General features: G+C 36.3%; 2 long non-coding RNA genes across 4 annotated transcripts; one reads left to right on the forward strand and one right to left on the reverse strand.

Annotated features, from left to right (window-relative positions):
- On the forward strand, positions 1-12,687 carry LOC127536764 (uncharacterized). Of its 2 annotated transcripts, none has more exons than XR_007945957.1 (5): positions 1-3,835; positions 4,233-4,315; positions 4,460-4,548; positions 4,844-6,057; positions 7,661-12,687. It is a non-coding gene; the product is annotated as an uncharacterized LOC127536764 (long non-coding RNA). The 2 variants fall into 2 exon arrangements; XR_007945956.1 differs by having other exon boundaries at positions 19-3,835; positions 4,844-4,875.
- Positions 4,916-27,931, reverse strand: LOC127536765 (uncharacterized). 2 transcript variants are annotated; one of them, XR_007945959.1, is made up of 3 exons: positions 27,146-27,931; positions 25,378-25,617; positions 4,916-5,036 (listed from the first exon to the last, which is right to left on the reverse strand). It is a non-coding gene; the product is annotated as an uncharacterized LOC127536765 (long non-coding RNA). The 2 variants fall into 2 exon arrangements; XR_007945958.1 differs by lacking the exon at positions 4,916-5,036 and having other exon boundaries at positions 18,985-25,617.
- Between the last annotated feature and the right edge of the window lie 17 nt (positions 27,932-27,948).

Genomic DNA, 27,948 nt, shown 5'->3' on the forward strand with positions numbered 1-27,948 from the left:
ATGCAGTATTTCAGAAATGTATGGGATGTCCAAAAACTTTTTTCCACTGCTGCATTTAACAACAATCTGATCTGCTGTTGTTGGCAAGACAAACAAGTGAAGGTTTCAGGCTTTTATCTAGAATTGTTCTTGAGATAATTCATCTTCAAACAGCCTCAAATTTCAATGTGAGAAAAGAAAAACGAGTGAAACTGGGTCTACAGTCCACTGAAAAACCTCTAAGAAAGTATCTGACATATTGGGTGATGTGTATGACCCAGCACCCACAGCTGGTTGGGTGTCATGTGGCTCTGTGTTCTGATTGGATGATTGTCCAACCACTGCCACAAGTATGAAGGTCATCCTGCAGGCGTGGCAGGAACACGGAGTGGAAACACAATATATGTGTTCATCTGGCCATGCTGAGGGAACCCTCTGCTTCAAGCTAGTGGAGAACATCATAGTAGGTAGAGTCCCTAATATTATCAGAGTATCGACATGACGGGTCCGAAAAATTTTGGTCACGTGATCTATATGTGCCATTTTGTTTCCTATTCATGAACGCCGGGTTTTCTGTTAACGTTGTTTACACTGCAGAGAGTAATTCTAGGTCCTTTTTCGCTTCCTAAATACCTGAAAAAATGATGGGCTGTTGTGCCTTTGGGTGCACAAATCGATCGTAGAAGGGATTCCACATGTTTAGATTTCCCAGTAATAGTCAAAGAAGGAAACTGTGGGAAAATAAAGTCCGGAGAGTGGGATGGAAACCGACTTCATCGTTTTTGTGCCAGGTTAGTCCCATGTTTGTACTTTCATGTTATGATGTATGGGTGAATGACAGATAGAAAAGTTTGATGTGATTTTAGGCAGTTGTGGTTATTTTGACTTTGACCATATTCATGCATGGAGATGTGTTACTGGTGACTGTTGGGTACCGTAACCCGTTAAACTTCCGTATTCGGGCCGTCTTGAGATGTGCAAACGTATTTTGCTAAATTGACCAAAGCTGCAAACTCGATGACAGAAACATTATACACCCATGGAAAGCTTAGATTCTCATGAATCCACCGGTATAAACCACTTTCAAATGTGATTACCACAGCGGGTAATATAAACACATTTGTCCAACAAATAACATAAACAGCAAAACTCACCTTTGAATCCTCATAACTAGTCACAGATGAAAATATTCCACTAAAAACGGCCATAATCCAACCTTGGACATCCAGAAAAAACAAGCCAGTAATATTTTGTCCAAAACATGTCTTCAAATCAGTAAACAATCCACAAGTAGCAAGTTTTTGTGAATGTGCACCTCGCACTGCGCGTCCCATATTGAGTGAATGGAAACAAAATGGCTTCAAATCCCCAGTTGTCGCTGCTCTGATAATACAGAGGCTCTAATAGTAGGTGCTGGTTACTGCCCCCTACAGGTCTCTACACAGTCCTTAATCCTGGAGAATTAGAAAATGACTAAAAATATATTTCAACTTTATATAATAAAAAATTAACTTGCACTCGACTTCTCACATGACTAATTAACCCTGTCCTGTGAGTCAAAATTGACTCGTTTTAAAGTTTGAAAATGTGGGAAAAAATATATATTTTCACAGTGAAACTTCTGATGTCCACGTTTTCAACATTTTTGGGAAATCTTTGAACATTTTTAGGTGGAAATAAAAACTTAAAAATATTTCTAAAGAACATTCACAAAAAAATCAACCAAAATCCAGTGAAATTCACTGGATTGTTGATGATGTTTTTAAAGAAAATATTAGAAGTTTTACTGAAATGCATATAATCACTTTAGATATTTTTAGGATTTTTTTTGGAAGATTTTTACTCATTTTTTAAAAAATAGTTACAACAATTTTCTTGCCAAATTTGGGTGATTTTTTGAAAAGAAAACTTTTATAAAATTACTGGAATTTTCTTCCTGAAGGTTTTACAAATTTTCAGAAATTTGAGGTTTTTTTTTATTTTTTTCGACAAGGAAACAATGTTTTTTGGTACCTGTAAAATGAGGACAACAGGAGGGTTAAAACATTAAAAGGCATCATTATTAAGGTTTCTTTTATGAAACGTTTTTCATCAACAAGTACACAAAATAGATTAAAAATATAATCTAACATATTTACTGATTAATAACTTTGAATTTCTTCTTTATGTTGTTCTTCTGCATAACTCACTATTTCAAACTGGCTCATGTTACTTCCATGTGATCTGCCATTAAAACGACCACATTCTACCATAAACACTGTAAATAATAACACACCTGCTCAAAGTTAAAGGCCAACATACGACCCAAACATAACATGGATTTGGTGCCACTTTCAACTAAGATGATCTCTTCTGTTAAACAAACCGTTGATTGTGAATCTTTTTCCAGATATGAAGCTGCTCCTTCCAGGTCCACAGACAGTAAACAAAACAAAGCTCTCTGTAAAAACCCTCAGAATGTTGAATAGAATAAATGTGGACAGTTTCATGACTGGAAGAGAAGATTTCTGGATCATTTTGTGTCTCATTTGTGTCATTATGTGTTTTGTTTTGTTCAGTTTACGTCTTTCTGTCAGGTTTTAAACATTTTGCATCTTTTCATGTTATTTTTCTTCCATTTTGGTCATTTTGTGCCTTAATTTTGACCATTTTGTGGTTCATTTTGGTCATTCTGTGTGTTTTTAAGTTTGTTTCTGTTTAAAATTGTTCATCTTGTTAGTTCTTTTGATCAGTTCACGTCTATTTCATCATTCTTTGACTCAGTGGCCATTTCTATTTCAGTTTTCATCTCATTTTTGCTCTGAATTGCTCATTTTATATCTCATTTTAGTCATTTTCCATCACTTTCAGGTTGTTTTTGTTCAATTTTGGTCATTTTCCATCTTATTGGATCATTTTGTGCATTTCAGCATGTCTTTAGAAAAATAAATGTATCAATCAGACAGTAAATGATCTATGAACAAACCTCCTTCAGAATGTTGAATAGAATAAATTTGGACCGTGATGAATGTAAGTAAAGATTTCTGGATCAGTTTGGTCATTTTGAGGCTAATTTTGGTCGTGTTTTTATCTAATTCAGGTCATTTTTTTGTCTCTCTTTGTGCCATTTGTCCACCAGAGGACAAATGGTTCAATCACAGAATGAGGGTATGTATTGAAAAAATATCATCCAAAATTAGTCCAGAGTAGTGACTATAATTTGAATTTTAATACACTTAACCAAGTGCTATAGGTGGAAAAAAAACATGTTTACACAGCATGATGTTGCTTTGTGATGTTGCAACTGACATGCTGATTTCAAAATGGAAGCATTTTAATTTCTAATGCTCTCATAGAAGATGACTGGTCAATAAAATTGACTCCTGTGACTCTGATGTCATGCAGAGTCTTTATGCTATGATGTGGAAAGGGTGAAAGAAGACAGACTGGACATTTCTGAGTGAAACTGAACAGGGCATGTACTGATTCATAAAAAACAAGTGTAGTATTATCTTTAATCAAGCCTTACATAGTATTTACTAGCTGAAGTACTTCGGTTTTGAACACAAGAATTACTTGTCAAGACGACGTTGACTGGAGCTCTGCTACAGAAAGGCAGTTCATTTTCTGCTGGGGTTCATAACATACAAGATTTCTCAAATCTACAGAGATGTTTTTGATTTTAAATTAGAGTTACCTTAAATTAATAATATATATTTTTGATACTTTCCCTAAAAAAACTCTAAAAAAGCTTCAGGTGTAGCTGCTGGAAAAGAGCCTGCAAGTCACATGGTGGGACATGTGAACATAGTTCAAGGAAGCAAGGCTGGGAGCAAGAGCCCAAACAGAGGAGGTAAAAGAAAAGGTCAAACTACAGGTATGTAGAACATGTTTTAATGTCAATCCAATTATGTCTGACTATTTGCTGAGTCAGTGAAAGTTATCTTATAGAGCAATGTTTGTATTATTTCAATACTGAGATATTGTTGCAGTGTCATTTGTCATTTGTTTCCATTTGGATGTATTGTACAGTTAGATTCTATTGAGTTTCCATACCACATTACATTGCTGTTAAGGTGTCTGAATCATTCAGTGAGGGTTTGGTCATGTACTACTATAAGGCCGTGCATAAAAAGAAAATCAAGCCTGTTCCAGTGTTGCTCTTGTCCCCTCTGTTAAATGGCATCAAAACAATGGTCAACGTGAACAAATCATGAGTGTTGACATTGACTCACAACAGTACCTCTCAACTGTTCTAATTTTGATCTGTTTAGGAGAACAATGTGATGAGTGCACCGAGAGATCCAATACAGGGAGCTTTCCTTTTTCAAAGATCATTAGAAGGACAGAAGACAAAGTAAGTTTCAGCAAACAGCTTTTTATTTTCTAATGAGCCAATCTATAGTATTTAAAGTGCAGAGTTATTTGTGTTAGATTTGAACAAAATCCTTCCAACAGTGTAAGGACTTAGTCTTTCTACTTTCATTTGCAATTGTTCTAGAAACCTATCATCTGGGTCAGGTGGTCACTCTGCAGCACAAGGAGTACTATCCCACATTGGATCTGATGTTAATATTTCCCTCAGACATGGTAAATTGACTGACTGGCTGATATTGTAGAGTTAGTAAATATAGGCAGTTAACAAAAGGAAATGAATGCTACTTTGTGGAGGTACCAGAATTTGGCCATTTAACAAAAAAATCTAATGCTAATATTCTTTAATTTCACCAGACTGTTATTGTTTCCACTTCAATGAATGATGCTGTTGTACATGTATAGTAATTTTATTCATCTTCATGCATAGTGTTTGTGTACAGTATGCGTGATCATATTTTAAAAATATATATATTAACAAGGCCAACAACAACAATGTGTTGTGTTACAGGTGCTTCTTCAGTGGCGTCCCTGCACAACATGGTAAATGTCAAATAATGTCTTGTCTACTTTTGCAGTGAGAGGACAGATTTGGTAAATAGTCAGCACTGGCAGTCCACAACAAATGCAGGGTGTTGCACAGGCAGATTCTAGATGACATCGTGTTATGTAAGACATCCTTGTAGGTTTTTCATCTTTCTACTCTCTGTGAAAGAGCAAAATTGTATTAGATTAAGTCACAGACATCTTCAATCTCCAATGAGAGTTTGTCTTTGCTTCTTTAACCCTCTAAGACCAAAAAATAAAGACAACTTAAAAAGTTTCTATAAATAAATAATGTAAGGAGGCTGTATTTTTGCAGCAGTGGGTTTTACAGGGTTAAAAAGATATTTCTGTATTGAAATCACAAGTATTTAGATGTCAGTTGTTCTCCAGCTGCTTAAATATATAGTTTGTTAAATTATGCTCCATAAACCAGCTCTAAATGAGGTCAACTTAAGCCTCTCAGACCAAAAAATAAAGAAAACTTAAAAACATACACATGTGAGAAAGAATTGATATAGAAAAAATAAAATTAAGTCAAACAAAAAGTTTCTCTAAATAATGTACGGAGGCTGTATTTTTGCAGCAGTAACAGTAACAGTTTCTACCCCACAGCAATAACTACCCTCAATGCCTTAAGGAATGTCTGATTGAGTATTTATTTATTGTTTTTCTATTTATTAACTTGTGTTGTCTTTTTTAATGATGCTCTGACTGTCTGGTACTTTTAAATGTTGTTGTACTGGTTACAATGACAATAAAGGACTATTCTATTCAGTGGGTTTTACAGGATTAAAAGGTATTTCTGTATTGAAATCACAATTATTTGGATATCAGTTGTTCTACAGATATATAGTTTGTTAAATTAGGCTCCATAAACCCAGCTCAACAAAAGAAAAAGTTAGAACTTGCTCGCACAAGCACAGGCATGTCGAAACATGTCTGAGCTCAACAAAAGAAAAAGTTAAGAGTTCGCACACACAAGCTCAGGCATGTCTGAGCTCAACAAAAGCACAGTAGCCAATTATGTTTATTCCACCTGATTAACATCCCTGTGAAACAAGCAGAGGACACCTTTTTTATGGAAAGGCTACTTCATGTGACACAGCTGACCCAGACCCCAGTACCTTACAACGGACTCTGTCGCTCCTGTTCTATTACAGACGATGACTTCATTTAACGGTAGGCATGCAGATGTACCTTTTACATATATATTATACTGCATGTATTCTGTGTGTACAACGAGATGAAGCAATCAGATGAAACAAAATCAGATGATATTACTAATGGCACAGCAAGAAACCAGCAAATATAGAAGAAAAATCTCATGTACAACTGTAGAAACCTTTATAGATGCTTATTTGTTCTACTAAAGGTTGTAAATGACCCAAAATAATAATATATTTGGTGTAAACATCACTTTTTTTAAATGTAAAATTGTGTTTTTGCTGATATATTGTTTGAAAAATGAAATATTAATGACAAAAAATGACTGTTATTGGCAGCAAGTAAAAGAAGGCCTCACAAGAAAATAGTTCAAAGTAGAAATAGATAAATAGATTGATTTAACACGAGGCGCTTATCAGTATAAGTAGACTATAAAACCCATAAACTCCCATTTTACTGGAACTTATGTGGTATCAGATACAAGCGGTTCTCTTATTTACTTTTATTTCTATTCCTTTTATTTAAATACACAAATGAATTACAAAGAAAAAAACAGCAGTTTAGCTGCACATTTCTGCACATGTATGACAACATAATAATATAAAATAGTGCAGAAATTACATAGAAGGTGCAGTTTGTATGTAAACGTGTAGTTTCAGTAAATAAATACAAAGTGCATGAGGAAGTAGGTGCAGATATTTCCAGATTCTGTAAATTCAAAAGTGAGTAAATGATATTAAATTTAAGTACTACTTTGTATTTTATCAGATCTGAAGCATCTACTGGGTTTAAAATCCAGTTTTTCAGTTAGTTTGAAGTCAGTGGATAAATATTTATTGCAGTAAAACCATTTAAAGATGACTTAGAGGAAGAATTCACCCGTTTTAGACAAGAAAAGTAAACAAAAGTGCATTTTTTACAGTTAAACAGATCATTTTGGGGTTTATTTTGAGGTTTTTATCTGCATCCCAATAGAAATAATTCAGTTTCTGCTACTCATAGCATTTTTCCAGAGGTGTTTTTCTATTACTGTTAGGAATCTACAACAAAATCTGACTTTTCTGTGTGTGCTGCTGTTTATTTCCACTAATTCGGACAGTGTGTCTGTAAATAAATGTGGCTGTTGAATACAAAATAAATTCCCCATGGAGGCCGAAATGTAACACATATCTCCAAATAAAACCAAAACCACATATGTAAACGCTCAGAAAATACGGTTTTATATCATTTATGTGATGCAGAACTTCTCGTTTTCCATCCTAAAGCCGACATGTTTGTATAAATGTCAGATTTTAGTGGTGAGTCGGTCATGAGGCGGTGCAGCCTTCCCTCCATCAGTGGATGCTGATGTGAGGTGAATCCACATTTAGATCTTCATATGTGTCTGTTTGAGTAATTATTAAACCTCCGTCTAGTTTCCTGTGAACATACGTATGGGAGAAACGGACTTTATCAGAGAGGGAATGGAACCATCTCTTCCTGTAGAGTCACACTTGAAACCAATCCTCCATCTGTGACTCTGAGTGGCTCCAATTTGTTCCTTCACTCCTTTGTTCGGCCGTTGGGGAAGCTTCACGTCGTCTTTCTGGATTGTTTTTTGTTTTTTTCTCTCCTTCAGTTCGACTCGCGTCCCCGTCGGAGAGGACCAGGTCCAGCATCTGGAGCTGGCTCAGGATCTCGCTCACATCTTCAACCGCCGATTCGGAGACTTTTTCCCTGAAGTTGGAGCTCTGCTGACTGAGAAAACACAAACACAGACTCACATTCAGTAGGATTTAGCTGGTTTTAGGGTGTAACTGCTGGAAAATAGTGATTATTGTTACATAGAATCACAGAGGATGAAAAATAAAGAGAAAATGTGATGTTTTTCTCCACTTTATATGGTTTTAATTGAAACGGAGTCCAAAGTGACGTCTGATATCTAATTATAGCTGCAAAACTCTGCAGCTTCATGTTTTTATGCGTAAATTGTGAGCTTCGTTGAGTAAAAAGTGGGAAACAACTCAATAAAACTTCATCTTGGTGCATTAAACTTCTTTCAAACACACATTTAAGATGTTTCTTCAGTATTAGCAGATGTTCAAATGAAAATTTAACAGCGAGAGAGAGTTTATTCACTGTAATTACAGTAATATTGAGTGTTTTTTTCTCCATTTTATATGATTGTAATTGGAAATGCTCAATCAGTTAATCCAAAAATACACAAGATCATCACTTGCAGTTGATGTCTGATATCCAATAATAGGAACCAAGGAGTTTTATTTCGTGAAAGTGGCAAGAACTTCAAGAAAACTCCTTCTTTAAAACACACATTTAAGACATTTCTGCTGCATTAGCATCTGCTTCAACGACAATTTACACTTAAGAAAGACTTTATTTTTGGAAATTCTAGTAACATTGAATGTTTTTCTCTATTTTATATTATTTGCAGACTTTTATGAAATGGAGGAAAGAAGTTATAGGAGCCAAAACTCTACAGCTTTATGTTTTCGTGCGCAAGACTTCACTTTTTGTTTAGTAAAAGTTACAAAAACCTCAAAAAAACTAATAATATTTTAATAACATTTAACTATTAGCAGCTGTTTAGATAAGAATTGAGAGATGACACTTCATTTGTGTGTCTTAGAGCATAAACATGTGACTTAACTTTCTATAAACATGTATCTTTTATTTTCAGCTGACAGATAATCTGTCATTTATAAAGACAGATGTGTCATTCTTCTCTGCCTTAAACATGAATTAATTCAAAAAAACTAAAGATTATCGGTTCCCGTAGACGTCTAATGTCCAATAATAGGAGTGGAATCTCTGCTGCTTTCTGTTTTTATGCGTAAATTGTCAGTTTTGTTGAGTAAATGTTTGAAAAACCTCAAGAAAACTCCGTCTTGACCCGTTAAACTCTTTCAAAACACACATTGAAGACAATTATTTAGCAGTAGCAGCTGTTTAAATGAGAATTTAAACTTGAGTAAGATTTTATTCTTGAAATTTACATGTAGTGATATTCAATGTTTTGCTCCACTTTGTATGATTTTAATTTTAAATGTTGAATCAGCTAATGCATAAAAACTAAAGATTATCAGCCGCAGGTATCCAGCAACAGGAGCCAAAGCTCTGCTGCTTTATGCTTAAAGAAAACAGATGTTTTACTGATATATATGTAATCACTTTAGATATTTTTAGGATTTTTTTGGGGAGATTTTTCTCATTTTTGAAAATATTTACAAAAATTTTTTTTTTTTCCAAATTCTGGGACTTTTTGAAATAAAACTTTTAAGGAATTATTGGAATTTTCCTCTTGCAAAGTTTTGCAAATCTATAAGTTGCTTACAACTTCACTAAAAAGGGATTTTTCTCTGCAATCATTTCAAAGGTTTAATTTCAAGAAATGTTCAAATGCTCCTACAGATTTACCTGCTGTTTCTGGATATACAATAGTAGTCTATTTAAGGCGTATACAGTATAGTGAAATATCGGTCAGAAGAATCAACCATCAAGCAGTACCTTTACATGCTTTAACTACATGATTGCTGCTAATAATTATGTGCATTTTCTTATCCCTTTGACGCACAACAGGGGTCAAGAGACACCCATTTTGCATTAAAAGGTTACATTGGGTTTTTAAGCATTTTTTTTTAGAAATCATACAGATTGAAGTGTTTTTACTTTACTGTATTGGTACTTTTGCTGAAGCAAAAGATCTGAATATTTTTCCACCAATGCATTTAAGTCAAAATCGTAAATCCTGATCATATATGTTGCTTGAAGGAAGTTGAGGATCTCCATAGTTTATTCATAGTCTTGGTGCCGCGTATGTCGGTATTCATTTTTGTGCCAATCCATCTATTTGTAGATATATTTGAATGTATAACCAACAGGTTTGACTTCATCTTCTGGACACAATGAATATCTGTACCAAATTCCACGACTAAATCCAATATATTTGACCTGTTTTCACTGTTTCCATGCTTACATTAGCAGTAAACAAAAGTAAAGGCGAGTATGTCAACCACAGTTTCGTTAGTTTGGTCACAAGACTCAAGTACTGGAGAAATAGGAATTTTTACCTGCTGGTGGTGCTAAATGAAAAGTTCATCATCTCTTTCGGTTGGTGAGTTGACATCTTAAACTCAACCGTAAGTGTCTAATGTTAAAGTTTGGAAGATGGAAACTCAGTGGGACTATCAACTAACTTCCTAGTTTATCCTCAATTCTGCAAGCTTGCCATCTTCAAATAGGTCTTTTTTCCTCCATCATCCATGTGAAAACCAAAAACTTATTGATTTCCTGTCATATGTAGGGCTGCAACTAACAACTGTTTTCATTGTTGCATAATTTGCTGATTGTTTTCACAATCAGTCATTCATTGTTTGGACTATAATGTGTCAGAAAATGGTGAAATATATCAGTCAGTGTTTCCCAAAACCAAAATGTCGTCCTTGAATATCTTTTGTCCACAACCAAAAGCTATTCACCTTACTCTCATAGAGAAGTAGAGAAACCGCAAAATATGTTATTTTTAAATGAAAAAATACGGAAACCAGTTAACTGACCATTTATATAGTTGGAGATTCATTTAATAGTTGACAGGTAATTGATTATTTGTTGCTGTTTGGTTTGTTTTTGCCTTAAAACTCAGTAGAATTTGCTATCTGGAGACAGTTAATGTCTGTACAATAAATTTTAAAAATCACGGCAGTCCATCCAGTGGTTGGAATCACGCCACTATTGTGGCTAATAACCAACACTGACCATAACCAGACAGAAAAACCTCTGTTCAATACCCACAGAGAGAAACCTGAACAAAAGTGGGTGACTCCAACCAACCAGGCAATAGTCTTTGTCAAGTTAGTTCTCTCCAGCCTGCTCTTCCTAACTTGAAAAAGGAAGCTTTATTTTAAGGGTCCGGGGTCATGCAGGAATTCACTCAGGGCCGGCAGTCTTTTGCATTTTTTTTCTTCTTTTATTGGAATTTTAAAAATATTTCATTTCATTTAACTATGGCTGCTTATGGGCCGCTCAGGTGAAAAACCTGAAGAAACACAAAAGCACATGCGTAAACAAAAACCAACAGAATAAAACATGCAAACAATACAACATTTCACCATGTTAAATACACAAATTTCATTTTAAATAAAGATAATCATCTCAGCAAAAATATTTTAAACTACCATTCAAACACGACTTCCACAGCGACCAACTGACATTTAAATTTACATCTGCGCATAAACTCCAATCTAAAATCTCAATCCATCCACTGTGCATAGCAAGAACTACGAGACAAAACCACAAATCCATTCATTCACAAGCAGATCCTGTGTGCCACAAACATTTAAACACTCACACAAATCAAAAAACTAACACACCAACCTCAGCTTCACACCGAAAAACCCAACTTGCTAAAAGAGTGATTAAACTCTTACCGGCTGCCTCTCCGGACTCTCAGCAGGCTTAGCAGGCTTCGTGACTCTGAGTGCTGTTTCTTTGTGCCACTAATCAACCAACACTTAACACCTGTGAAATGAAGCTGCACTATGAGGTGATCAACCCACCTGTGCCCATGAGCTGTCAATCACCACTGACACCAACAGCCACACCCACACATTCAAGTTTGACTTCACAGTCTTAGTACTATACTCAAATGATGTTGGACAATATGTTTTTACTGTTTATTATACTTTATTCATTCATTTAACTGAATTTTGCCTCTAGGCACTGGGTTTAAAAGTTGTTTTAAAAGCTTTCCAGTAGAAAGTTCAACCCTCATTCTGTTTTTGGTCTGATTTGTATTTTTGTGTATACAATAGTTCAAATATTTTAAGTGTAGCATACAAGGGGTAAGTTGCAGCTGTAGTTAAAAAATATATACCGTATTTTCACGACTATAAGGCGCACATAAAAGTCTTTGATTTTCTTCAAATTGTGCGGCGCGCCCTATGGTGCAGTGCGTCCTGTGTGTGTTGTTGTAAGGCGGACGTAGACCAGGTGGTTTTTTCCACGCATCACCATCGCTGTTGATCTGTGACTCTATGCGTGCCCATCTCACAGCCGATGTGAAAAAACAAGTGAAGCAAATGAACTCTGAGCTTGCCTTCATTCCGGGAGGCCTGACAAAGGAACTCCAACCGCTGGACATCGGTGTGAACCGGCCGTTCAAAGTAAGGCTGCGAGCGGCGTGGGAGCGATGGATGACCGATGGAGACCACAGTTTCACTAAGAGTGGAAGGCAGCGCCGGGCGAGTTACGCCACAATTTGCCAATGGATTGTAGATGCTTGGGCTAACGTGTCTGCTGGCACTGTTGTTCGAGCTTTCGCAAAAGCCGGCATCATTTCCGAGGCGCCGCACGGCACGGAAAGTGACTCTGACAGTGAAGAAAGTGAACCTGGCATGTTTGATGGAGGTTTAGCGCAGCTGTTCAATTCAGAAACAGAGGATGAGGACTTCCATGGGTTTGATTGATGACGATTACCGGTTAAAAAAAAAAAAAAGTGAATACCAAACTCAGTTTTGCTCCCGCTCTATTTTTAAATACGCACACTTGTGTGCTTGTTTTATCTGTGTTTTACCATGCCCGCGACTATTGATGATTTAAAAAATGTTAGTACTTTGTAATCAATACTTAAATAAAGCACAACCAAACTCAGTTTTGCTCCCGCTCTATTTTTAAATTCGCACACTTGTATGCTTGTGTGTGTGTTGTTGTTGTAAGGCCGACGTGGATTGTATATAAAACCCTCGCCATATAATCAGGTGCGCCTTATGTGTGTGTTAAATACAGTAATGGCACACATAACTGAGACTGCGCCTTTTGGTACAGTGCGCCTTTTGGTCGTGAAAATACGGTATTATGACTTGCAATTGCTCAACTTTCAGCTCATTGATTTGATTCAGTCTCACCAGTCTTATTTGTAGGACTAGCTAGAAGCTGTTTTGAGGGAAAAGTAGCAGTCAGACAAAGTTAGACATTCACCATTTACCAGCTTTAACACACTGCTTTTTCCCCCTCAGAAGATTGTACAGAAAAAATGGAGCAAAAAGAAGGGTGAGTTTTGGGCTAGAATGAATTATTTGGACAGAAATTCCACTCCAAACTAATGCCAATGCTGCACAATCAGCTGGATTTTGAACAAACACTGGAATGTAGCTTTGACTAGATGTCTGATGGATATTGATCCATTTGTAACAACTTGAGGCGTTAATGACCACATACATACATACCATAATACATACATACATACATACATACATAATCAGGAAAATAAAGACAAAAATTAGTTGAAATTGAAAATACAATGTCTTAGGGGCATAAGTTTTAACTCTTAAAATTGCCTTTATACAGACAAATGTTCTATATCATGTTTATATTGCTGTTTACAGGTGATAAATTAGAAATGATTATATGATTACATGTAACTTTAAAGAGCTATAGGTTTGAAAAACAACTCATGTAGTATGATGCATTCTACAGATTTAACCATCCAGCAGAATGTAAACTAATAAAATTAACTCTGTGAGCACATAGCAAGCACATCAGTAGATTAAAATATACCACTTGACAAAAGTTATTCTCATGTAAAATTAGTACTTTAACTTTAACATGCGTTATATTACATATAAATGCATTTGTAATTCTATTTATGTAAAAACTACACATTGTCTTTTAGGAGCAGTTTCACATTGATGTAGTGCTACTTTTATTTATACTGTAAAAAAAAACCTTTTTATTTGTCATATTTTGAGAAATTTACTGTTTTACAGATTTTCCCAGTGTTGTTAAATAACAGATAACAAATACAGTTACAGAAATAATATATTAATTTACATGTTAACCTTCCAAAAACTAATTACTGCATCTAAAATCAGCAATTATTTTTACATGTTTGCTGTTATCTTCATTATTTTAAGATTTTGCTACATAATTACACAATTTTTAATTACTTTATTTTGAGGACCGACTTGCCATCAGTATCTTGGTCATCCCAAAAGAATTTTGATTATGGGGAGTTTAATGACCTGAATAAGTTTTCTTTAACACCGAGTTTTTGAAAACCTGCATATTTTTTCTGCCACTTGGGTGCAGTAGAAACATTAGTTCTCAACTTGATAGCAGATACTAGCTTTTTGTTCAAAATCCAGCTGATTGTGCAGCATTGGCATTAGTTTGGAGTGGAATTTCTGTCCAAATAATTCATTCTAGCCCAAAACTCACCCTTCTTTTTGCTCCATTTTTTCTGTACAATCTTCTGAGGGGGAAAAAGCAGTGTGTTAAAGCTGGTAAATGGTGAATGTCTAACTTTGTCTGACTGCTACTTTTCCCTCAAAACAGCTTCTAGCTAGTCCTACAAATAAGACTGGTGAGACTGAATCAAAACAATGAGCTGAAAGTTGAGCAATTGCAAGTCATAATATATTTTTTTTAACTACAGCTGCAACTTACCCCTTGTATGCTACACTTAAAATATTTGAACTATTGTATACACGAAAATACAAATCAGACCAAAAACAGAATGAGGGTTGAACTTTCTACTGGAAAGCTTTTAAAACAACTTTTAAACCCAGTGCCTAGAGGCAAAATTCAGTTAAATGAATGAATAAAGTATAATAAACAGTAAAAACATATTGTCCAACATCATTTGAGTATAGTACTAAGACTATTGCCTGGTTGGTTAGAGTCACCCACTTTTGTTCAGGTTTCTCTCTGTGGGTATTGAACAGAGGTTTTTCTGTCTGGTTATGGTCAGTGTTGGTTATTAGCCACAATGGTGGCGTGATTCCAACCACTGGATGGACTGCCGTGATTTTTGAAATTTATTGTACAGACTAACTGTCTCCAGATAGCAAATTCTACTGAGTTTTAAGGCAAAAACAAACCAAACAGCAACAAATAATCAATTACCTGTCAACTATTAAATGAATCTCCAACTATATAAATGGTCAGTTAACTGGTTTCCGTATTTTTTCATTTAAAAATAACATATTTTGCGGTTGCTCTACTTCTCTATGAGAGTAAGGTGAATAGCTTTTGGTTGTGGACAAAAGATATTCAAGGACGACATTTGGGTTTTGGGAAACACTGACTGATATATTTCACCATTTTCTGACACATTATAGTCCAAACAATGAATGACTGATTGTGAAAACAATCAGCAAATTATGCAACAATGAAAACAGTTGTTAGTTGCAGCCCTACATATGACAGGAAATCAATAAGTTTTTGGTTTTCACATGGATGATGTAGAAAAAAGACCTATTTGAAGATGGCAAGCTTGCAGAATTGAGGATAAACTAGGAAGTTAGTTGATAGTCCCACTGAGTTTCCATCTTCCAAACTTTAACATTAGACACTTACGGTTGAGTTTAAGATGTCAACTCACCAACCGAAAGAGATGATGAACTTTTCATTTAGCACCACCAGCAGGTAAAAATTCCTATTTCTCCAGTACTTGAGTCTTGTGACCAAACTAATGAAATTGTGGTTGACATACTCGCCTTTACTTTTGTTTACTGCTAATGTAAGCATGGAAACAGTGAAAACAGGTCAAATATATTGGATTTAGTCGTGGAATTTGGTGCAGATATTCACTGTGTCCAGAAGATGAAGTCAAACCTGTTGGTTATACATTCAAATATATCTACAAATAGATGGATTGGCACAAAAATGAATACCGACATACGCGGCACCAAGACTATGAATAAACTATGGAGATCCTCAACTTCCTTCAAGCAACATATATGATCAGGATTTACGATTTTGACTTAAATGCATTGGTGGAAAAATATTCAGATCTTTTGCTTCAGCAAAAGTACCAATACAGTAAAGTAAAAACACTTCAATCTGTATGATTTCTAAAAAAAAATGCTTAAAAACCCAATGTAACCTTTTAATGCAAAATGGGTGTCTCTTGACCCCTGTTGTGCGTCAAAGGGATAAGAAAATGCACATAATTATTAGCAGCAATCATGTAGTTAAAGCATGTAAAGGTACTGCTTGATGGTTGATTCTTCTGACCGATATTTCACTATACTGTATACGCCTCAAATAGACTACTATTGTATATCCAGAAACAGCAGGTAAATCTGTAGGAGCATTTGAACATTTCTTGAAATTAAACCTTTGAAATGATTGCAGAGAAAAATCCCTTTTTAGTGAAGTTGTAAGTAACTTATAGATTTGCAAAACTTTGCAAGAGGAAAATTCCAATAATTCCTTGAAAGTTTTATTTCAAAGTCCCAGAATTTGGAAAAAAAAAAATTTTTTTGTAAATATTTTCAAAAATGAGAAAAATCTCCCAAAAAAATCCTAAAAATATCTAAAGTGATTACATATATATCAGTAAAACTGCAAGTGATGATCTTGTGTATTTTTGGATTAACTGACTGAGCATTTCCAATTACAATCATATAAAATGGAGAAAAAAACACTCATTACTGTAATTACACTGAATAAACTCTCGCTGTTAAATTTTCATTTGAACATCTGCTAATACTGAAGAAACGTCTTAAATGTGTGTTTGAAAGAAGTTTAATGCACCAAGATGAAGTTTTATTGAGTTGTTTCCCACTTTTACTCAACGAAACTCACAATTTATGCATAAAAACATGAAGCTGCAGAGTTTTGCAGCTATAATTAGATATCAGACGTCACTTTGGACTCCGTTTCAATTAAAACCATATAAAGTGGAGAAAAACATCACATTTTCTCTTTATTTTTCATCATCTGTGATTCTATGTAACAATAATCACTATTTTCCACCAGTTACACCCTAAAACCAGCTAAATCCTACTGAATGTGAGTGTGTGTTTGTGTTTTCTTGCTCAGCAGAGCTCCAGGTTCAGGGAAAAAGTCTCAGAATCGGTGGTTGAAGATGCGAGCGAGATCCTGAGCCAGCTCCAGATGCTGGACCTGGTCCTCTCTGACGGGGACACGAGTCGAACTGAAGGAGAGAAAAAACAAAAAACAATCCAGAAAGACGACGTGAAGCTTCCCCAACGGACGAACAAAGGAGTGAAGGAACAAATTGGAGCCACTCAGAGTCACAGATGGAGGATTGGTTTCAAGTGTGACTCTACAGGAAGAGATTGTTCCATTCCCTCTCTGATAAAGTCCGTTTCTCCCATACGTATGTTCACAGGAAACTAGACGGAGGTTTAATAATTACTCAAACAGACACATATGAAGATCTAAATGTGGATTCACCTCACATCAGCATCCACTGATGGAGGGAAGGCTGCACCGCCTCATGACCGACTCACCACTAAAATCTGACATTTATACAAACATGTCGGCTTTAGGATGGAAAACGAGAAGTTCTGCATCACATAAATGATATAAAACTGTATTTTCTGAGCATTTACATATGTGGTTTTGGTTTTATTTGGAGATATGTGTTACATTTCTGCCTCCATGGGGAATTTATTTTGTATTCAACAGCCACATTTATTTACAGACACACTGTCCGAATTAGTGGAAATAAACAGCAGCACACACAGAAAAGTCAGATTTTGTTGTAGATTCCTAACAGTAATAGAAAAATACCTCTGGAAAAAGCTGTGAGTAGCAGAAACTGAATTATTTCTATTGGGATGCAGATAAAAACCTCAAAACAAACCCCAAAATGATCTGTTTAACTGTAAAAAATGCACTTTTGTTTGCTTTTCTTGTCTAAAACGGGTGAATTCTTCCTCTAAGTCATCTTTAAATGGTTTTACTGCAATAAATATTTATTCAGTGACTTCAAACTAACTGAAAAACTGGATTTTAAACCCAGTAGATGCTTCAGATCTGATAAAATACAAAGTAGTACTTAAATTTAATATCATTTACTCACTTTTGAATTTACAGAATCTGGAAATATCTGCACCTACTTCCTCATGCACTTTGTATTTATTTACTGAAACTACACGTTTACATACAAACTGCACCTTCTATGTAATTTCTGCACTATTTTACATTATTATGTTGTCATACATGTGCAGAAATGTGCAGCTAAACTGCTGTTTTTTTCTTTGTAATTCATTTGTGTATTTAAAAAAAGGAATAGAAATAAAAGTAAATAAGAGAACCGCTTGTATCTGATACCACATAAGTTCCAGTAAAATGGGAGTTTATGGGTTTTATAGTCTACTTATACTGATAAGCGCCTCGTGTTAAATCAATCTATTTATCTATTTCTACTTTGAACTATTTTCTTGTGAGGCCTTCTTTTACTTGCTGCCAATAACAGTCATTTTTTGTCATTAATATTTCATTTTTCAAACAATATATCAGCAAAAACACAATTTTACATTTATAAAAAAGTGATGTTTACACCAAATATATTATTATTTTGTGTTATTTACAACCTTTAGTAGAACAAATAAGCATCTATAAAGGTTTCTACAGTTGTACATGAGATTTTTCTTCTATATTTGCTGGTTTCTTGCTGTGCCATTAGTAATATCATCTGATTTTGTTTCATCTGATTGCTTAATCTCGTTGTACACACAGAATACATGCAGTATAATATATATGTAAAAGGTACATCTGCATGCCTACCGTTAAATGAAGTCATCGTCTGTAATAGAACAGGAGCGACAGAGTCCGTTGTAAGGTACTGGGGTCTGGGTCAGCTGTGTCACATGAAGTAGCCTTTCCATAAAAAAGGTGTCCTCTGCTTGTTTCACAGGGATGTTAATCAGGTGGAATAAACATAATTGGCTACTGTGCTTTTGTTGAGCTCAGACATGCCTGAGCTTGTGTGTGCGAACTCTTAACTTTTTCTTTTGTTGAGCTCAGACATGTTTCGACATGCCTGTGCTTGTGCGAGCAAGTTCTAACTTTTTCTTTTGTTGAGCTGGGTTTATGGAGCCTAATTTAACAAACTATATATCTGTAGAACAACTGATATCCAAATAATTGTGATTTCAATACAGAAATACCTTTTAATCCTGTAAAACCCACTGAATAGAATAGTCCTTTATTGTCATTGTAACCAGTACAACAACATTTAAAAGTACCAGACAGTCAGAGCATCATTAAAAAAGACAACACAAGTTAATAAATAGAAAAACAATAAATAAATACTCAATCAGACATTCCTTAAGGCATTGAGGGTAGTTATTGCTGTGGGGTAGAAACTGTTACTGTTACTGCTGCAAAAATACAGCCTCCTTACATTATTTAGAGAAACTTTTTGTTTTACTTAATTTTATTTTTTCCTATATCAATTCTTTCTCACATGTGTATGTTTTTAAGTTTTCTTTATTTTTTGGTCTTAGAGGCTTAAGTTGACCTCATTTAGAGCTGGTTTATGGAGCATAATTTAACAAACTATATATTTAAGCAGCTGGAGAACAACTGACATCTAAATAATTGTGATTTCAATACAGAAATATCTTTTTAACCCTGTAAAACCCACTGCTGCAAAAATACAGCCTCCGTACATTATTTATTTATAGAAACTTTTTAAGTTGTCTTTATTTTTTGGTCTTAGAGGGTTAAAGAAGCAAAGACAAACTCTCAGCAGTCTTTCAGAGCCAGATGCTGGTATGTAACAGAAGCAAATGTGTTCTTAAAAACCAAAAGGTGAGATTCAAATTTAAATTTTGTGCTTTCTCCCCCACAGGCGAACATGCCTTTGTGTGTGTGTGTGTGTGTGTGTGTGAGACATACAGCGGGGGGGAAGGGTTTTATTTTATTTATTTAATATTTTATCATTATTATTATCGTTATTATTATATTCACATTCCATAATTCGTAATTTCACCCCTCCCCCGCGCCTTGGAGTGCATAAAGTCAGGTTAATGCGTACATCACAACAGTAAAGGTTCTGTAAGGTTACCTAGTCAGTCCACATTTATTCTATTCAACATTCTGAAAGTTTTTACAGAAAGGTTTGTTCACATATCATTGACAGTCTGATTTATGACACTTTTTCCCTAAAAACAGACTGAAATGCACAAAATGAGACATAAAATGAAACAGAAAAACCTTAAACTGATGCAAAATGTCCAAAATGACACAAAAAAATGATCTAAATGAGACACAAAATGTCCACAATGGAACAAAAAACTTTAAATGACCAAAATGGTACAAAAACACAACATAAAGAGAAGGAACATTACCTGAATTAGACACATAAATGACCAAAACTTGATGAAAAAAAAATAAAAATTACCACAAAAAAAACACGAAAAGATGCAACATGTTTAAAAACGGACCAAAAGATGTAAACTGATCAAAATTAAACACATTCTGACACAAAATGACCAAAATGATCCAATAAGATGCAAAATGACCAAAATTGAACAAAAACAACTTTAAAGTGATGGAAAATGACCAAAATGAGATAAAATGAGCAATTCAGAGCAAAAATGAGATGAAAACTGAAACAGAAATGGCCACTGAGTCACAGAATGATGAAATAGACGTGAACTGACCAAAAGAACTAACAAGATGAACAATTTTAAACAGAAATAAACTTAAAAACACACAAAGTGATCATAATGAGACACATATTGGTCAAAATAAAGGCACAAAATGACCAAAATGGAAGAAAAAATAACATGAAAAGATGCAAACTGTTTAAAACCAGACAGAAAGACGTAAACTGAACAAAACAAAACACATAATGACACAAATGAGACACAAAATGATCCAGAAATCTTCTCTTACAGTCATGAAACTGTCCACATTTATTCTATTCAACATTCTGAGGGTTTTTACAGAGAGCTTTGTTTTGTTTACTGTCTGTGGACCTGGAAGGAGCAGCTTCATATCTGGAAAAAAGATTCACAATCAACGCTTTGTTTAACAGAAGAGATCATCTTAGTTGAAAGTGGCACCAAATCCATGTCATGTTTGGGTCGTATGTTGGCCTTTAACTTTGAGCAGGCGTGTTATTATTTACAGTGTTTATGGTAGAATGTGGCCGTTTTAATGGCAGATCACATGGAAGTAACATGAGCCAGTTTGAAATAGTGAGTTATGCAGAAGAACAACATAAAGAAGAAATTCAAAGTTTTTAATCAGTAAATATGTTAGATTATATTTTTAATCTATTTTGTGTACTTGTTGATGAAAAACGTTTGATAAAAGAAACCTTAATGATGTTGCCTTTTAATGTTTTAACCCTCCTGTTGTCCTCATTTTACAGGCACAAAAAACATTGTTTCCTTGTCTAAAAAAATAAAAAAATTCCCCAAATTTCTGAAAATTTGTAAAACCTTCAGGAAGAAAATTCCAGTAATTTCATAAAAGTTTTCTTTTCAAAAAAATCACCCAAATTTGGCAAGAAAATTGTTATAACTATTTTCCAAAAAAAAATAGTAAAAATCTTACCAAAAAATCCTAAAAATATCTAAAGTGATTATATACATTTCAGTAAAACTTCTAATATTTTCTTTAAAAACATCATCAACAATCCAGTTAATTTCACTGGATTTTGGTTGATTTTTTTGTGAATGTTCTTTAGAAATATTTTTAAGTTTTTATTTCCACCTAAAAATGTTCAAAGATTTCCCAAAAATGTTGAAAACGTGGCCATCAGAAGTTTCACTGTGAAAATATTTATTCCCACATTTTCAAACTTTAAAACGAGTCCATTTTGACCCACAGGACAGGGTTAATTAGTCATGTGAGAAGTTGAGTGTAAGTTAATTTTTTATTGTATAAAGTTAAAATATATTTTTTAGTCATTTTCTAATTCTCCAGGATTAAGGACTGTGTAGAGACCTGTAGGGGGCAGTAACCAGCACCTACTATTAGAGCCCCTGTATTATCAGAGCAGCGACAACTGGGGATTTGAAGCCATTTTGTTTCTATTCACTCAATATGGGACGCGCAGCGCGAGGTGCACATTCACAAAAACTTGCTACTTGTGGATTGTTTACTGATTTGAAGACATGTTTTGGACAAAATATATTACTGGCTTTTTTTTTCTGGATGTCCAAGGTTGGATTATGGCCGTTTTTAGTGGAATATTTTCATCTGTGACTAGTTATGAGGATTCAAAGGTGAGTTTTGCTGTTTATGTTATTTGTTGGACAAATGTGTTTATATTACCCGCTGTGGTAATCACATTTGAAAGTGGTTTATACCGGTGGATTCATGAGAATCTAAGCTTTCCATGGGTGTATAATGTTTCTGTCATCGAGTTTGCAGCTTCGGTCAATTTAGCAAAATACGTTTGCACATCTCAAGACAGCCCGAATACGGAGGTTTAACGGGTTACGGTACCCAACAGTCACCAGTAACACATCTCCATGCATGAATATGGTCAAAGTCAAAATAACCACAACTGCCTAAAATCACATCAAACTTTTCTATCTGTCATTCACCCATACACCATAACATGAAAGTACATACATGGGACTAACCTGGCACAAAAACGATGAAGTCGGTTTCCATCCCACTCTCCGGACTTTATTTTCCCACAGTTTCCTTCTTTGACTATTACTGGGAAATCTAAACATGTGGAATCCCTTCTACGATCGATTTGTGCACCCAAAGGCACAACAGCCTGTCATTTTTCAGGTATTTAAGAAGCGAAAAAGGACCTAGAATTACTCTCTGCAGTGTAAACAACGTTAACAGAAAACCCGGCGTTCATGAATAGGAAGCAAAATGGCGCATATTGATCACGTGACCAAAATTTTTTGGACCCGTCATGTCGATACTCTGATAATATAGGGACTCTACCTACTATGATGTTCTCCACTAGCTTGAAGCAGAGGGTTCCCTCAGCATGGCCAGATGAACACATCTATTGTGTTTCCACTCCGTGTTCCTGCCACGCCTGCAGGATGACCTTCATACTTGTGGCAGTGGTTGGACAATCATCCAATCAGAACGCAGAGCCACATGACACCCAACCAGCTGTGGGTGCTGGGTCATACACATCACCCAATATGTCAGATACTTTCTTAGAGGTTTTTCAGTGGACTGTAGACCCAGTTTCACTCGTTTTTCTTTTCTCACATTGAAATTTGAGGCTGTTTGAAGATGAATATCTCAAGAACAATTCTAGATAAAAGCCTGAAACCTTCACTTGTTTGTCTTGCTAACATCAGCAGATCAGATTGTTGTTAAATACAGCAGTGGAAAAAAGTTTTTGGACATCCCATACCTTTGTGAAATACTGCATTAAGAATCACTTTGAGGTCTTCTAGAGTCATTTATTTTAGTACAATCATAAAACTAAACACATCCTAAAAAAGACATTAAAAACTGAAAATTGACTGGTTCCATAAAACGAGAAATTTGGTAGAATTTAGTTTTGTTAGTTTTTCTTGTAAACAACAAACAAAAAAATATATCATTTGTATTTGTGTCTGTCTGATGCAGCCACACCCTTAGAAACACACAAAAAGACTAACAAATATTTCATGATGATATTTAAGATTGTGTAAAAATTTTCAGGGTGTCTGAAAACTTTTTTCCTCACTGTATCTGTCAAAGCATGAAAATGTGGCGTTATAAAAATGCCACTATCTCCAGACACATATATGTGGTCATGGTTCCATGATGCCAATGTCATGGTAATGACTGGATGAAGCTAATTTACAAAGAAATGATTCTAAACGACATGTCAGCTTTCAAAGATTGGACTTTTCATAGAACACTTCATGTTTTTTTATTTCAACTCACACGTAATCTGAGATTAGTTGATCTACTTGTTCAATATTAGAGATTCCTATAGATAGATTATAGATGGATAGATAGATACCTACGGTCAGTAATCTCCTAAATTAATTATGATAAACCATCAGAGAATCACTGCACCAGCTCTGCATCTAACGGGTTCCTGCAGCCCAGAGGGATCTGAGGAACAACCACTTAACCCGCACGGGCCCGTATTCGGGCCCAAAATGGCCTGCTGAAGTTTAACGGCAAAAGCATTTTTAGCTTCAAACGCGATGATAGAAACACTATACATGCATGGAAAGCTTAGAGTCTCATGAATCCGCCGGTATAAACCACTTTCAGATGTGATTACCACAGCGGGTAATATAAACACATTTCTAAAACAAACAACAAAAATTTAAAGGACACATAAAGGGCATAACTTACCTTTGGATGGTCTTTTACCGGTCAACGATGAAAATAATCCACAAAACCGGCCATAATCCAAGAGTAGTCATCCAGACAATACTAGCAAGTATCATATTTTCTCCAAAACATGTCTAGAAATAAGTAAATAATCCACAAATAGCTCGGCTCCGTGCGCGTCCACGTGGCGCATGGTGGAGCCGCGTGTTCCATAATTCACTGCATTTTTATCCATAATTTTATGAAGCATTCAGAAATCCACACGGTCTCGGTCTGAAAATGGCGACTGAAGCCTCTGCTTTCGATTCCAACCGCATTTCAACCAATCAAGTGACTCATCGCTGCCTCCGAAGCCTAAACAGCCAACGATGGATCTGGTGACCCTCATCTCATCAGTAAATTCTGAGCAAATCACGTCGGAGGAAACGTTTGACGGACAGGGCATGTAGCCAATGAGCTTGCTGAATAGCCGAGAGGCGGGTTTTAGCGGCTCTGTGTGATTTTTCACACCTCCTGCTCTCCTGCTGCGGCCAGGAGCTGCAGCTTTTCTGTCTCCGTCTGTGCCTCTGATTCAGATCAAGATCCACACTGAAGCTTATCTGAAGTGATTTTTTGAGTTCTTTATGAGTTTTTGGAGTGAAAATAATGTGAAAAAGGGCTGATAAACGAACATATACCATTTTTGCACAGGGTGTACATAGGGTGTCCAAAATTGACATAATTGGGCATATTAGTACAAAAACGTGTGAAACACTCATTTCTTGTAGTATTGCTCTGAAATTTTGTCCTGAACTATGTAAGACCCCAGGCTGTTGCCTTGTTGTGTTTCAAGCTGTCACAGTGCTGCCACACTAATTTTCAGGTGTTTTATTAGGGAAAAAATTTAGGCGTGAATAAAATTCATCCTAATTCAGTGTGTTCCAACATAAATAACTCTGTCAGTAGCACCTAGAGTAATTCTGACTGCACTGGGTGAAAATTCAGGTTGTCAGCTTTTAAAGGAGACCCCAACCATGCCTGTACTCCAAACAGTTCAAGAACAGCATTCAATTTACTTTCTGTACATCTTCAGTAGAAATTTCAGGGGAAAATTGACCGCAGCTTAAAGGGTGGTAATTGAGGAAATTCTACCTGCTGCTCACTGCCTCCATCCACACGTCTATCCCTCTGCCACTGATAATTCATTTAAATGAGTAACCACTTTGAATGGTTTAATTAATTTACCAGTCACATCTGTTAACGACAGCTTTCCTCTTAATGGATTTTGCAACGAAGCAACGAAGACAGTAAAACAAGAAATTAGACCTGAATTCTGTGAAGCCGGATCTCAAGGACTTTAAGTTTGTGGAGGACTTCATGAACTTCTACTGAATCCTGCATGGAGAAATCTTCTTGGCAGGGGTTCAGTCTGTGTCCAGTGTGCATACGATGGTGTCGTTGTAGGGTTCCTTGTTGATTGGACGTTGGTCCAGACTGGTCAAAGCAGCACTGTTCACCATTGGCAGAGTGCTGACAAGTCTGAGAGTTTTGTCCATCTGTTCCGTTCTGCTTGGAAAACAAACAAACACAGAGAACGTCAGTGTTTCCTGCAGCATTGAAGAACTGATGCCTTGCCTGAGATAGAGAGCACCCCAAATGACATCTGAAGACACTTAACTAGGGTGACCATACGTCCTCTTTTGCCCGGACATGTCCTCTTTTGAGAGGCTGTCCGGCCTGTCCGGCCGGCGTTTATAAAGTCCTTCAAATGTCCGGGTTTTTGATCTTGCCTAGCTTGAGCGCGTCACAGACCAGTGTATTTGTCATTCACGTTGAATGGTTTTTTGGAAACACGCTCTGAGAGGCGGAGTTTGAGCTGAACCCCGGATCACAAAGCAGTACAGAGGCGCTCCACACTCACTCACTCCTCGCAGGCTGACAGGCAGGTAGGCACACTGCGAGAGAACTCTCGAACTGAAAGAAAATACCGAAACGCAAATGTCATTTCACTGATGAAATGCGAAAAAAGTACCCCTGTTTTCGTCCGGGTCGTGTCAAATGGGAGGCAGAATGTACAGTCTGCAAAGCTGGGACTTATGTCTCTGTAGCTAATAAGAAAAGGAAAAAGAAGGAAACTAGAAAAGCACTCGGAGAGCGCAGACCTCCGCCAGGCCATGTATCTGTCTGTCTGTCTGTTAATGGCATAACTCAAAAAGTCATGGATTGTATTGAGTTTCAACAGTTTGTGCAGAAAGCATAACATGCATGTACAGTGTATAACAGCACAGTGTTTTGCAGGCGGCGCCGCCGCACGCACGTACCGTTGCGCGCGCGTGACCGTACCGTACGCGTCGCCGCCGCTTCGTTTCGTCGGTCCCGACTTGCCCGGGCAGCCCGAAGCGGCCGCGGGGGATTCGGCCGTCGCCCGGGATCGTTGCAGCGACCTCTGTCTGTCCAATTGACAGATGTACAAAGTCCTTCAAAAAAATCCTGGATCCAGACGGTGATCCGGATCACCTCCAAAATCTAATCGATTGTTACCTTTGGCCTTCCGGACATTCTGTAAAAATTTGGTGAAAATCCGTCCACAACTTTTTGAGTTATGCTGTTAACAGCAAACACACACACACACTCACACAGACGGACAGACAGACAAACAAACTCCGGTGATTACACAACCTCCTGGCAGAGGTAAAAAAAGGACTGTTGACTTGAGGTATTATTTCTATATTTTTTTCATTTGCCATTAGACACATTATTTTGAAGAATGGGCGAACTGAACATTGAATAGGCTAGTGTGTCCTCTTTTCAGAGAAACAGAATATGGTCACCCTAACTTAACTGTTGGAATTTAACATTCAGTTGTCTGATTACGTCACAATTCCTAATCTAACCTGCATCCCCAGATTAACCTGGACCAGATTTCTGTGTCAAAACGAATACAGGTGAGACTGAACGACAGCTGATAATGTGTTAACAGAATTCAACTGACCACAGTTGTTCAAAACAGTTTTGAAACAATTTTGCAGCAATAGCCAAAATTATCCAATACATAACTGTGTGTACACTGTGACTGAGACCAGTCTTTACATACCTCACTGTGACACTGATTGAATGCTTTCTTTCTGGTGTGGATCTGCTGGTGTTGTTTCAGGGAACCCAAAGTTCTAAAAGTCTTCTTACACTCCTCACATCTGTATGGTCTCTCCCCAGTGTGGACACGTTGGTGAACTTTGAGGTGTGAAATGTAGCTGTAGCGTTTCCCACACTGGTCACAAACATATGGTTTAACCCCAGTGTGGGTCACTTCATGAGCTTTTAACTGTGAGTACTGTACAAATAGTTCGCCACAGTAATCACATACATACACATCATATCCAGTGTGGATGCGTTGGTGACATTTTAAGCTTTGTTGGTGCTTGAAAGTTTTTTTCACAGGAGTCACAGTGGTACCGCTTTGTACCAGAATGGGGGCATTGATGGATAAACAACTGTTCATGTTGAGTAAAGGTTTTCACACACTGATCACAGTAGAATGGTTTAACTCCACTGTGAATGAGTTGATGACTTTTTAAGTTTCTCTTGTCAGTAAAAGCCTTTCCACACTGATCACAGCTGAATGGTTTAACTCCACTGTGAATGAGTTGATGTTTTGCCAGATTACTCTTCTGAGTAAAAGCCTTTCCACACTGATCACAGTTGAATGGTTTAACTCCACTGTGAATGAGTTGATGTTTTGCTAGATTACTCTTCAGAGTAAAAGCCTTTCCACACTGATCACAGTTGAATGGTTTAACTCCACTGTGAATGAGTTGATGTTTTGCTAGATAACTCTTCCGAGTAAAAGCCTTTCCACACTGCTCACAGCTGAATGGTTTGTCCACAGGTGTGAATACG

Source organism: Acanthochromis polyacanthus, chromosome 13, assembly GCF_021347895.1.
Source record: "Acanthochromis polyacanthus isolate Apoly-LR-REF ecotype Palm Island chromosome 13, KAUST_Apoly_ChrSc, whole genome shotgun sequence".
NCBI lineage: Eukaryota > Metazoa > Chordata > Actinopteri > Pomacentridae > Acanthochromis > Acanthochromis polyacanthus.